Consider the following 10,807-nt stretch of genomic DNA (forward strand, 5'->3'; position numbering starts at 1 on the left):
ATGCGTCTCCGCTGTAAAGAGATCCAGGTTTGTATAGTTAGGAAAATACAAATTATTTGCAAATTTGTCATATTAGCCTAATTATTACTATTAGAAGCGCCAAGGTGCGAAAGCAAATTGCCACTAGCCCAAGGGACCAAATAGTTGACAGTCTGGTGCAGTGAAGAAATAGAAATGTAAAGAATAAACTATATAAGAGAAAAATGAGATTATTTCAAGATAGATAACATTGTTGAATTAATAAGCATTATAAAAACCAGGAAATAAAACATCGTTAACAGAAAAACATTTGTACTAAGTTTGAACTTGTAAATATCTGCTGATTCAGTTGCAGGGGCAGTAGTTGATTGGCTTGGTCACAGCCTAAATAAAGCTTAGAGAATAATATACAGCATTAAGCCTTTTGAAACAATGCTGTTGACATTTTCTCTTTTTTGGAAATTAATACGGGTGATTCTACCTGCTTCTTGTACTGTAGTGAAGTTATGAATGTTAGCGGGAAGGAAGATTTAAAGACCAGTTTGCTCATATTGAAATATGAAGCCACGCAATTATTTACAAAGTACTATGGTATGGAGATAGCTTCATTTTGGGGGTTTGAATATAAGTATAGTAATAAGGTAGAAAAGTATTTTTTAAGATTTATGTGATTTTCTTGATGTGATCTCTTTTATGGTCTTAGTGACTAGTTTAGGTTTTATAATTTTCCATTGGATTGTCCTTGAGAGGAGAATCTTCATTAAAATATCTAAATATTTGGTTTCTCTTTCATTTCCACAATTGCTCTTCTCAAACATTTCAATCTGCATTGGTCTTTCTGGAGAGAGAGTTTCTCATCAAATGATTTTACAGCATTCTTAGTACAGTACTGTATTCAGGTTTCACAAGAATGAAGTTAAGATTTAAAGATGTTTTGCTGAGTAATATTCCAAGTCCCAGGGCTGGGTCTTGTGGGTAAAATCCATAACCCAATTTATTTAAGACTAAATTCTACAGGTTTCAGTATTAATGTGAGTTAACGAAATTAGATATCTGATGTTATTAATTAAGTTTACAGTATATTGATTGTATTTGTGGTACAGTGCAGTAATCATGTCCAGAGGCTGTCATGGTTTGTTTTTGGAAATCCAATTTGTTTGGACTCATAGCTCACCCTAATGTTAACTGTAATAAGTACAATCATTTGGGTCTAATTTCGTGTCAAGTTAGTTGTCAGTGTTTGAATATGAAAAATAGAAGATTGAAGGATTAAAAGCAATATTTTTTTTTTTGTAACTTTCAAATATTTGTTCTCTCTATACCTTCGCTGTTTATAGGGATATTACTTTCGGCGAGGCTGGAAGATGAGCCATAAGACTTTCTGTGAGGGATAATTACCTAAACTGCCAGTTAGCGGAAAGGTTGTGGGTAGCCGGCTACCCTGTTATCTCACACACTGGGCTGAGCATCTACTTTGCTTTTGGCTTGGTGGAGAACGGACATTTCTGCTCTCCTGCTCCATTGCCTTTTTGACTTGCCATTGAGTGATAGCTTTGAATTATTCTTTGTATGTGCCGTAACTGGAATACAAACCTACCCTATTCAATAGGGGTATTACTTTCAGTAAAGTTGAAATGACGAGCCATTAAGATTTAGTGAGGTTTAACTACCCATTCTGCTAGTTAGCGGGCATAGGGGGGTAGCTTGCTACCGCTCCCTCTCACTCACCGGTGATTTAATTTACTTTGCTTCTGGCTCGGATGGTAAACGTTGTTGCTGTTTTTCATCCTCACCAAGTTATATTTTGGAATGCCATTAATGCTTTTTGTTTCTCTTTCAATAGTGTGTGTTTGTGATGTCTTGTGCGACCATGCATACTTGCCCTGGACGTGAAAGCCAACCCTGCCGGACCTTCATGTCGGCCATGGGCACTGACTGCCACACCCTTTCTCCCACCTGCAGAGGTCAACGGTGTGATTGTGGTAATAAGTGTAATGAGTGTCTGCCTCCCAGTGGGAAAGATTTTGGCAAGGGCGGAAGAAGCTGTCAAAGCGGGATATTTCTCTTTTGAAGGTTCCTTTGTGTGAAGGGAAAAAAACACAAGATCTCTTCTTCTGCCTCCCGACCTTCCTCCGAAGCTCCTACTTGTTCGGCCCCTTCTGAGAGACTGTCAAGCAGTAGTGTAGACTTTAATTTTTGCCAACCCTTGTGCTTAAGAGATGGTGTTGTTTCCCCTAGCGATGTGGCCCCACCTCTCCCCCCGGGTAAAGCCTTGTCTATGGGTTCTGTGTTACAGGTGTGGTCGTCCTTGCGGCTCCCGAGTCCGCCCTTCAAGGACTTCTTGCTGCAATTTATCCTCTGCAATGCGAGTTTGCAGCCGTTGTTGACTTCTGAGGTAGATCCACTAATTCTTGTCGATGTTGTGGTGTCAGAGGTGTCTTCTGTGGCCGCTGTCGACGCCCCTGACTCTCTAGACTCTCCTGCTGTTGCTGACGACTTCGTTTCCCCTGTTCTGTCCATCCTTCGAGGGGGAAACTTAAGTCTATCGTCTGTCTCCTGTGAGTAGTTCTTCCCCTCGGGTTCTCTCATAGACAGTCCTCTTCGGAGGACTGCTGCTCAAGGTCAGCTTGCTGATCCCACGTCGCAGAGCTCGCCCTCTGCTTTGACTTAAAGGTTGCCCTTCACCATCATTGAAAAGGCTCTTCAGCCTCGTCTTCACAGCCGTCGCCCACAGAGGAGCTGCCGCTTCAGTGGTGTTTTGGCCCTCGACCTTGGCCTGTTCCTGGTCCTTCTCTTGACGACTCTACGGATAGTCCTCGGACTTCAGCCCTGGACTCTTCTGCGTATCGTTTGCGATCGCCATTAGTGGATGTTCGCCCTTCCAAAGCGCACATCCCTGTTCCAGTTCGACATACCAGCCGACCTCCTGACCTGCCGTCACTGTTCCCATCTCCTGTACATCCTCGGATGTTCTACCTAAGCGTTCTGCTGAGCCCCAACTCTCTCCAGCTTACCAGCTCCCTGCAATGCACCTGTGCTCTCCAACAGCTCGTCAGAGCCAGCCTGCACTCAAAACGCTTTCCAGAACGTCTTTCTCTTCAATGAGTCAGCGCTTTCCAGCACATTGAAGTTCCCTTTTCCGCTAGCTTTCTCCTTCTCATCCTCAGCCCCCTCCAATGCTCCAGTGATCTCCCGATCGCCAACGATATCCAGCACAGCCCTGCCCTTCCAAAGAGTAGTGTTTGCCAGCTCACCAGCACTCGCAGTGCAACTCCGCTCTCCAGCTCAAGCTCGTTAGCGCTCCCCTGAGCAACAGCACTCCCTGAGACATCGGTGCTCTCATGCGCAGCCTCGGTATCAGAATCGCCAACGCTCTCCCGCACGAAAACGCTCTCTTGTACGTCACCCCACTCCCAAGCGCCACTGGTCCACTGCGCAACAGCGCTCTCCTGTGCTAAAACTCTCTTCAGCTCACCAGCACCCTCTGGCTCATTGGCGCTCTCCAGCTTGCCAGTTTTCACCTGCGCGCCAACGCGCTCATGCAAATTTACCGGTAACTGCACACCAGCATCCCTCTGTGTGGCGTCGTAATGCGCGTTCTCTAGAAACCGCACCAGCATCATCCTGCTCAGCGTCTTACTGCACGCTATTGCTCTCCTGTGCACTCTCTGGCCCACCAGCGCTCCCCAATGCGCTATCTCTCACTGTCCCACTTGCGCCATGGCCATGAGCAGGTTCTACAGTTCCTATGTTTGAAGGAACATCGAGTAGCCAGCTCACCATCGCATCATTCTCCTCCCTGCAAACGCATTACAGCGCGACCGCCATGGAAAGGTGGAGGGGTCTCCACAGAAGGGTTCAGGATCCCGAAGCTGCCTTCCTCGAAGGTGGATCCATCAACAGCAGAGACTCCTCTCAGAGAACTGTCGGTCCCTTTCCCTTCAGGGCCTTCTGAGGATCTGTCTGACAGTGCGTCAGTCAGTCAGCAGCCCTGGTTCAGGGCTATGGTCAGAGCAGTGGTGCAAGCCTTCAAGCCTGCTCTGTCTGCCAGCTCTTCAGAGCATTTTACAGTTATAGCAGACCTACTGTAAGGAACCACAGCTTCTTCTCCCCTGAAGAGGAAGAAGGTCTCAGATGCGGTTACTTCCCCTAGGGTAAAGCTGACTCCTATTAGGCTATCAAGATCTGCTCCTGCATCTTCCACCGGACACTGTCCTACCTCACCTCTGCCGAGGGGGTAATGCCAGGGAGGGGCTTTCTCTCTTCCACCTTCGGAGGAAGTTTCCCCTCGCACGGAGAGTTCACCACCCATGGAAGTCAGGAGGGACATGACAATGCAGCTTTCAATGCTTGAGCCCTTCCTCCTTCCACGAAAGAAACCGAAGGATTCCAAGACTCTTCCTAAGTCCTCTTCAAGAACCTCCAAGTCTACAGATGCAGCCTGTCACTCGAGGGATGTGCGCGACCCACTTGGAGAAGAGCTCTCGGGGGTGGAAAAAGGAGACTTCGCTGCAAGTCCAAGTCCAACGTCGGAAGTAGAGCAGAAAGAGTCGGACCATGCATTCTGTCAGGTTCTGACTCTCATCAGGATTCTCAATGGGTTTATCAACTGAGAGAGAAAAGACACGGTGTCTTTTGCACCTAGAAGCCCTCAGAGACCAGTGCATCCTTGCCTTGGACTCAGGGCGTGAAGGGTGCCAGGGCTACGATCATCCTACAGCTCTTTGAGCTCTCCTCCTCGCAACGTTCCGGCTCTACCACCAAGCTTCTCCCACTTCCTGTCTGCAGCAGAGGAGCTATTTTGAGATCTTAGACGTGGCTTGTCCAACTCTTCTTCTTCCCATACAGGCTACTTTGTGGCTTGATGTTTGGTTAGGGACCTTGGAAATCCTGGTAAGAACTGAGGATTTCTCAAAGAAATGTACCTTGTTCTCACCATTACTCCCACCTTTACCAGGCTTCTGGGAGTCTCCTGCTTGAGATGGACCCTTTGCTTCCTCGCCTGTCCCGACAACTAACCCCTTTAGTCCGCCAGAGACTGCAGACAGTGGACTAGGGGAGCAGTTCTTGGGTAACCCGGCCAAAGCCAGTAGGCCCGAAATGGCTCTAGTAGCTACAGCCAGGCAGTTCCCCTCTCTCCTCAGCAGCATTTAGTTCCACTCTCCAGGCCGGCAAACGACAGTGCTAAACATCAGTCTAGCTGGTGGTAGTAGCTCTCAACAGTTCCTGAACAGGTAGTGGCACTCTACAAGAAGGGGCAGAGGCACACTCAAAGGTACTCTTCGGGACAGTAGATTGCAGTGTCCCCCTCCAGGCCAGCAGACGGCAACAAGCTTGGACCTTTATCATGTCTCAAGCTGGGTACTTTGTTTGAATACTTTGACCTTGACCAAAAAGGCTCTCTCTTGGTGTTAATTGCTAAGAAATTTGCATCATAAACCTAATGGGACTGTATTTTGAAATAGGACTTTTATATTTTATATCTTATTTTTGGGTGTGTGGGTGTCCTAAAAAAAACCAGGTACTTGTGTTTTGTATTGATATAGGGGTGGCCAATTAGTGGAAGGCTTTTTTTTTCAAATAATTTTTCAGTCTTGTATTGTTTTTCAATTCTTATTCCATGTCATAGCAATGAACTTTTGTTACTAATTGGTCTTCCCTTTGTTCAAGTATCCCCAGTACATGAGGACAGATGCCCACTTACAAGATGAGGAAGTCTTCAGGTGGACACCTCCTCCCTGTCTCTGATCTGGGCGTTTTATCAAGGCAAGGGAAACCAGTCGTCTTTCCTTGGCCCTCATCGCTCCCTCCTGGCCTCGGAAGGACTGGTTCCCAGACCTTTTTGAGGTCCTAGTGAACCCTCCTGTTAGATTGCTAGAGACCAGATCTACTCAAACAGCCCCACTTTCATTGTCTTCATCAGGGGCTCCCTATGCTTCATCTTCATGCTTGGAGCCTGTCAGGAGGTTCTCAAGGTAAAAAGGCTTTTCATCTAGTTAGCCTAAGCCATGTGATGCTCTACATGTTGAGTTTATCAAGTCAAATAGGCAGTTTTTTTTTTTTTTTTTACGCTGGTGCCAGATGAAATGTCATTCTTCATCCAGACCCTCTCAGCCTAAAATTGCAGAATTCCTGGTCCATCTTCACAGGGATGGAGGGTATCTGTAGGTCTTAAGAAGGCACTGGACAACACAAAGGCAACCAGAAAGAAAAAACTTGTTAGTAATGTTAATTTGCCATAACAGTAGAACCAAAGCAAAGGTAGAGGCAGTGATATGGAAAAGTTTGTGGTAAATGTTCCTGTCTCTGCAGGATTACTATAAATCTTTTTGCTGTTCATAATTCTGGAGGAAGGCTCAGAGGTGCATAGCAGTATTAACAAGACAATTTTAATGATGACTGGAGAGGAAGTACAGTAATGAAAATAAGACAATGGATGAAACTCTCTGTCTTTTTGAAGAGCAAGGGGAAAACTATTTAAAGAATAAAGCCAATAATGTCACAGGAGATGCTGTGGATTATAGAATATACAGAGGATATGAGATTTTTAGATGCCTGAAATATGTAACAAGAACCGATAGAACACAGATCAAAGTCTGTGGTTTGTATGTTTAGGAAAAATGCAAATTACATAACTTTATGAATTTATTTTATTTTTTAGAAAACTCCATTAATTTTATTGAGTTTTCCTCTTCTCCAACTGATTGTAGTTTTCTTTTCTTCCAGACTTTTCATCTCAAAGGAAGGAATCATCCACCTCTTGCTGCTAAAGCTTGTAAGCTACTGAAGGTATATGCAAGAGATGTAAGACTGGAAAAGAAAGGGTCATGTTGGAAGTTTTTGTTGTACAGTATGATGGCTGAGAATAGGAAGTTTAGTCTTAATTTCCTCTTTGAAGTCTATTGAAAATAATATTTAGGGGTTTGTCATCTTGTGATAGGGAGAGGATGATGAATTCTGAACCACCTTTAGAATTTTCAATGAAAAGTGAAATTGAAGATCTATTTTCACCTGCAGTCGATCCAGAAAATAATGATACGTCTGGAAGTGTTGCTCTCTTTAATGATGGCGCTCTTTTCTTGGATCCAAAAATGGAATTCAAAGTAGAGCCAGAAATATTTGATTCTAGCGAAAGCTACCTGAAAAATTCCTATGAGTACGATGCATCAGTGAGTGAAAACGGTTCATTAAGGTGTAAAGGGGATGTCGATGATGAGGAAAGTGTAGACACTGACTTAGGGACAGTTGTGAAAGAGGATAAAGGAAAAGAAAAGGGAAGACTTTTATGTGTAATCAGTGGAAGAGAATTATTACAGAAAGATGTTTTGAATCAAGAGGTGAATCAAATAAATGAGAAGCAGATAAAAAAAAGGATCTTTGGTAATGTTAACTCCAATGCTCTAGCTAGAAAGCGATGCACATGCAGTGAATGTGGGAAAACGTTTTCTAATAAATATAATCTTGCAGTGCATTTAAGAAATCACACGGGAGAGAAGCCATACAAATGCAATGTCTGTAGCAAAACATTTATTACAAAAGCACAGTTCACTACACATTCAAGAATTCACACGGGAGAGAAGCCATACAAATGTGATGTCTGTAGCAAAACATTTATTACAAAAGCACAGTTAACTACACATTCAAGAATTCACACGGGAGAGAGGCCATACAAATGTGATGTCTGTAGCAAAACATTTATTTCAAAAGCACAACTCACTACACATTTAAGAATTCACATGGAAGAGAAGCCATACAAATGCAATATCTGTTGCAAAGCATTTACTTGCAAACAATATCTCACTTACCATTTAAGAATTCACACGGGAGAGAAGCCATACAAATGTGATGTCTGTAGCAAAACATTTAATATAAAAAAGAATCTCATTCCACATTTAAGAGTTCACACAGGAGAGAAGCCATACAAGTGTGATATTTTTCGCAAAACATTTATTACACAACAAGAACTCATTACACATTCTAGAATTCACACGGGAGAGAGGCCATACAAATGTAATGTCTGTAGCAAAACATTTATTAAAAAAGGTCATCTCACCATACATTTAAGAGTTCATACAGGAGAGAAGCCATACAAGTGTGATGTTTGTAGCAAAACATTTATTACAAAATCAAATTTCACTACACATTCAAGAATTCACACGGGAGAGAAGCCATACAAATGCAATGTCTGTAGCAAAACCTTTATTACAAAACAAAGTCTCACTACACATTCAAGAATTCACACGGGAGAGAGGCCATACAAATGTAATGTCTGTAGAAAAACATTTACCCATAAATACAGTCTCACTAAACATTCAAGAATTCACACATGAAAGAAGCCATACAAGTGCGATGTCTGTAGCAAAACATTTATTATGAAACAAAGTCTCACTGTACATTCAAGACTTCACACAGGAGAGAAGCCATACAAGTGCGATGTCTGTAGCAAAACATTTACTTTGAAACAACTCACTAGACATTTAGGAGTCCATCAGGGCAGTTAAGTCCTAATCCTGGACCCCAGTAACCATCAAGGGAAGGAACCAAAAAAATAAAGGAGACAATTTCAAAATGTTAAATGGTCCCTTGCAGAGAAGAAAGTACTCTTCTTCTGCATCCCATACATAAGGTATGAGGGGTGGGGCAGAGGTAGAAAACAAGTATCCGAGGAAAAAATTAGAGATTCGTTTACCACCTGAGAAAATTGGTATTGTAGACTGGCCTAAAGGAAAGATAGATAAGATAGATGTTAAGACCAGGAAGATTCTCACCCTGCACAAAGTCACATATAGAAACCAGTGTATGGACAGAATATACCTCCCACGCAGAGAAGGTGGACTAGGCTTAACCGAAATCAATAAAGCCTACAGAGCAGCAATAGTAAGTATAGGGCAATACTTAAAAGGCTCTGAGGATGAAAACATCATGAATGTAGCCCAACATCATAATGGAGCCCTGAGCCAACTAACTTCAATAACAAAGCAGGCTAAGAACTTTGCTGAATTGCTAGAAGAAACAAAGGACACTGAACAGACTCCAGCCGCAATGATAGCCAGGAAGACCAGTCACAGATTCACTTCTATAGAGGAAAAATTTTGAATGGAAGGTTGAAACACCAGAATAGGAAGATTGCAAGAAGAACTAGAAAAAGGTTACACAGACAAAGAATAGTCACTCAAATGGATAAAGAATGGAAATTTAGTTTTTGATGGAGAAAGGATGATAGTAGGAGCACAAGCCTAAGGCCTCCTAACAAACGGTTTCAGAAAAATGAGGGGCATATCAGGAAACGACCTGTGAGAGTTTTGTCCTGCAGCAGTTGAGAGTTGGTCATGTGGTTTCAGCCTGCCAGAATCTACATGCAGATGGTCACTACACAGCTCGCCACAATAACATGTGTGAATATATACATTATTACGAATCAAACGCATAAACTATGTACTCTTTTACTACTATTTTGCAATTCTGACTATTATGGATTACAGTACAATAATACCTTCAATTTTCCCGCTGATCAAAAACCTTCACATTCTAATGGGGTCCATTACAATATTCAGGCAAATCTATAGAACTGATATAAATAAAAAAGAGATACTGCTATACACCATCAAGTTCATTCATTTTTTATTAGACACGATATCAATACTTTATATCGTGAAATTATAAGTCATTTACATCATTCTGTGATTGAAAATGAAGTCCCTTTCTAAAATAACATTCTTTGAGTGACATATAAACATGAGAAGGAGACCTGGATTGAGCTAAGCTAGATTTTTATTTCTAGGTTATATATTCTATAGATAATCCTTTGGATTTAATTCATTCATTAGACATTATGATAGACAAGAGACTTGCTGTTTAGACATAAAACAACGCGAAATACAAGGTTTTGTTAAAACACTGAGTACGACTAAATATGTTAGTAACTCTATAGCAAATATTTACAACGTCTCCCCGTCACGGTTGACTCTGTCTTACCTTCTTCACTATTAATTTCTTGGGTTACTTAAAGTGTTATTTTTATTGATTTAAAAACCTGATTATTAGTTTATTTGGAAGATTCAATTCATGAAAAATAAGGATACAAACTCTGGTAGTATTTGAAACTATTCATCATATTGTAACATTTTCACAGTATCTGTATTTAGAATTATTTCAAGTTAAGGTAAATAAAATTTTCCATTATTTGTGTTTTATTATTTCATAATCTCAAAAATTTACGTAGGCCTGCACAAAGATATGTAATGAGAGAGAGAGAGAGAGGGGGGGGGGCAGGCAGTAATAGTTAGGAAAACAAGGTTGAATGTGCTAGAATAAAAAAAAAAGATTATGCGAAACAGGAATAATAATGATAGGCTTTGTGTTTTGTGTGGGGAGGCACAGGATACTACCAAGCATATGTTTAGCTGTTAAGAAAATTTAGATATAACATAGAAATAGGAAATTTAGAAACACCAATTAAAGAGGTTGTCTGGATATATTAGAAAAGGTCATTGAAGTTAGAAGTAAAAGTATGCAATCTGTGAAGCTGTTTGTGTAGGAGGTAAACTAATAAAAATGAATTATCTGGAGATGACAGCACTTTTTTGCACCTAATATGCTTCATCTAGTAGTATGCCCACAATCCAATGTTTTGGAGAGAGCAACGAGGAACCTTTAAGTCAGTGTTGCCACATATGGGAATTTAGACCTAGATCTGGGGATTTTGCATGTCTGATGGGGGGTATTCTGTACTAATTTCTATGAAGAAGAAACAGATGTGTTAACCTTCATATTGTTGCAATTAGTTTACTTGTAATTACATGAATTATAGTGAGTAATTTTTTATATT

General features: G+C 41.7%; 1 protein-coding gene and 1 pseudogene across 1 annotated transcript in view; both read left to right on the forward strand.

Annotated features, from left to right (window-relative positions):
* The window catches only part of LOC137635686 (zinc finger protein 107-like), a 135,544-nt pseudogene extending 126,736 nt beyond the window's left edge, over nt 1-8,808 (forward strand).
* LOC137635684 (zinc finger protein 570-like) overlaps nt 1-10,807 on the forward strand; it is a 99,120-nt gene that overhangs the window by 43,798 nt on the left and 44,515 nt on the right. The window lies entirely within an intron of this gene.

The sequence above is a fragment of the Palaemon carinicauda genome, unplaced genomic scaffold (assembly GCF_036898095.1).
Source record: "Palaemon carinicauda isolate YSFRI2023 unplaced genomic scaffold, ASM3689809v2 scaffold16, whole genome shotgun sequence".
In the NCBI taxonomy this organism is placed as follows: Eukaryota; Metazoa; Arthropoda; class Malacostraca; order Decapoda; family Palaemonidae; genus Palaemon; species Palaemon carinicauda.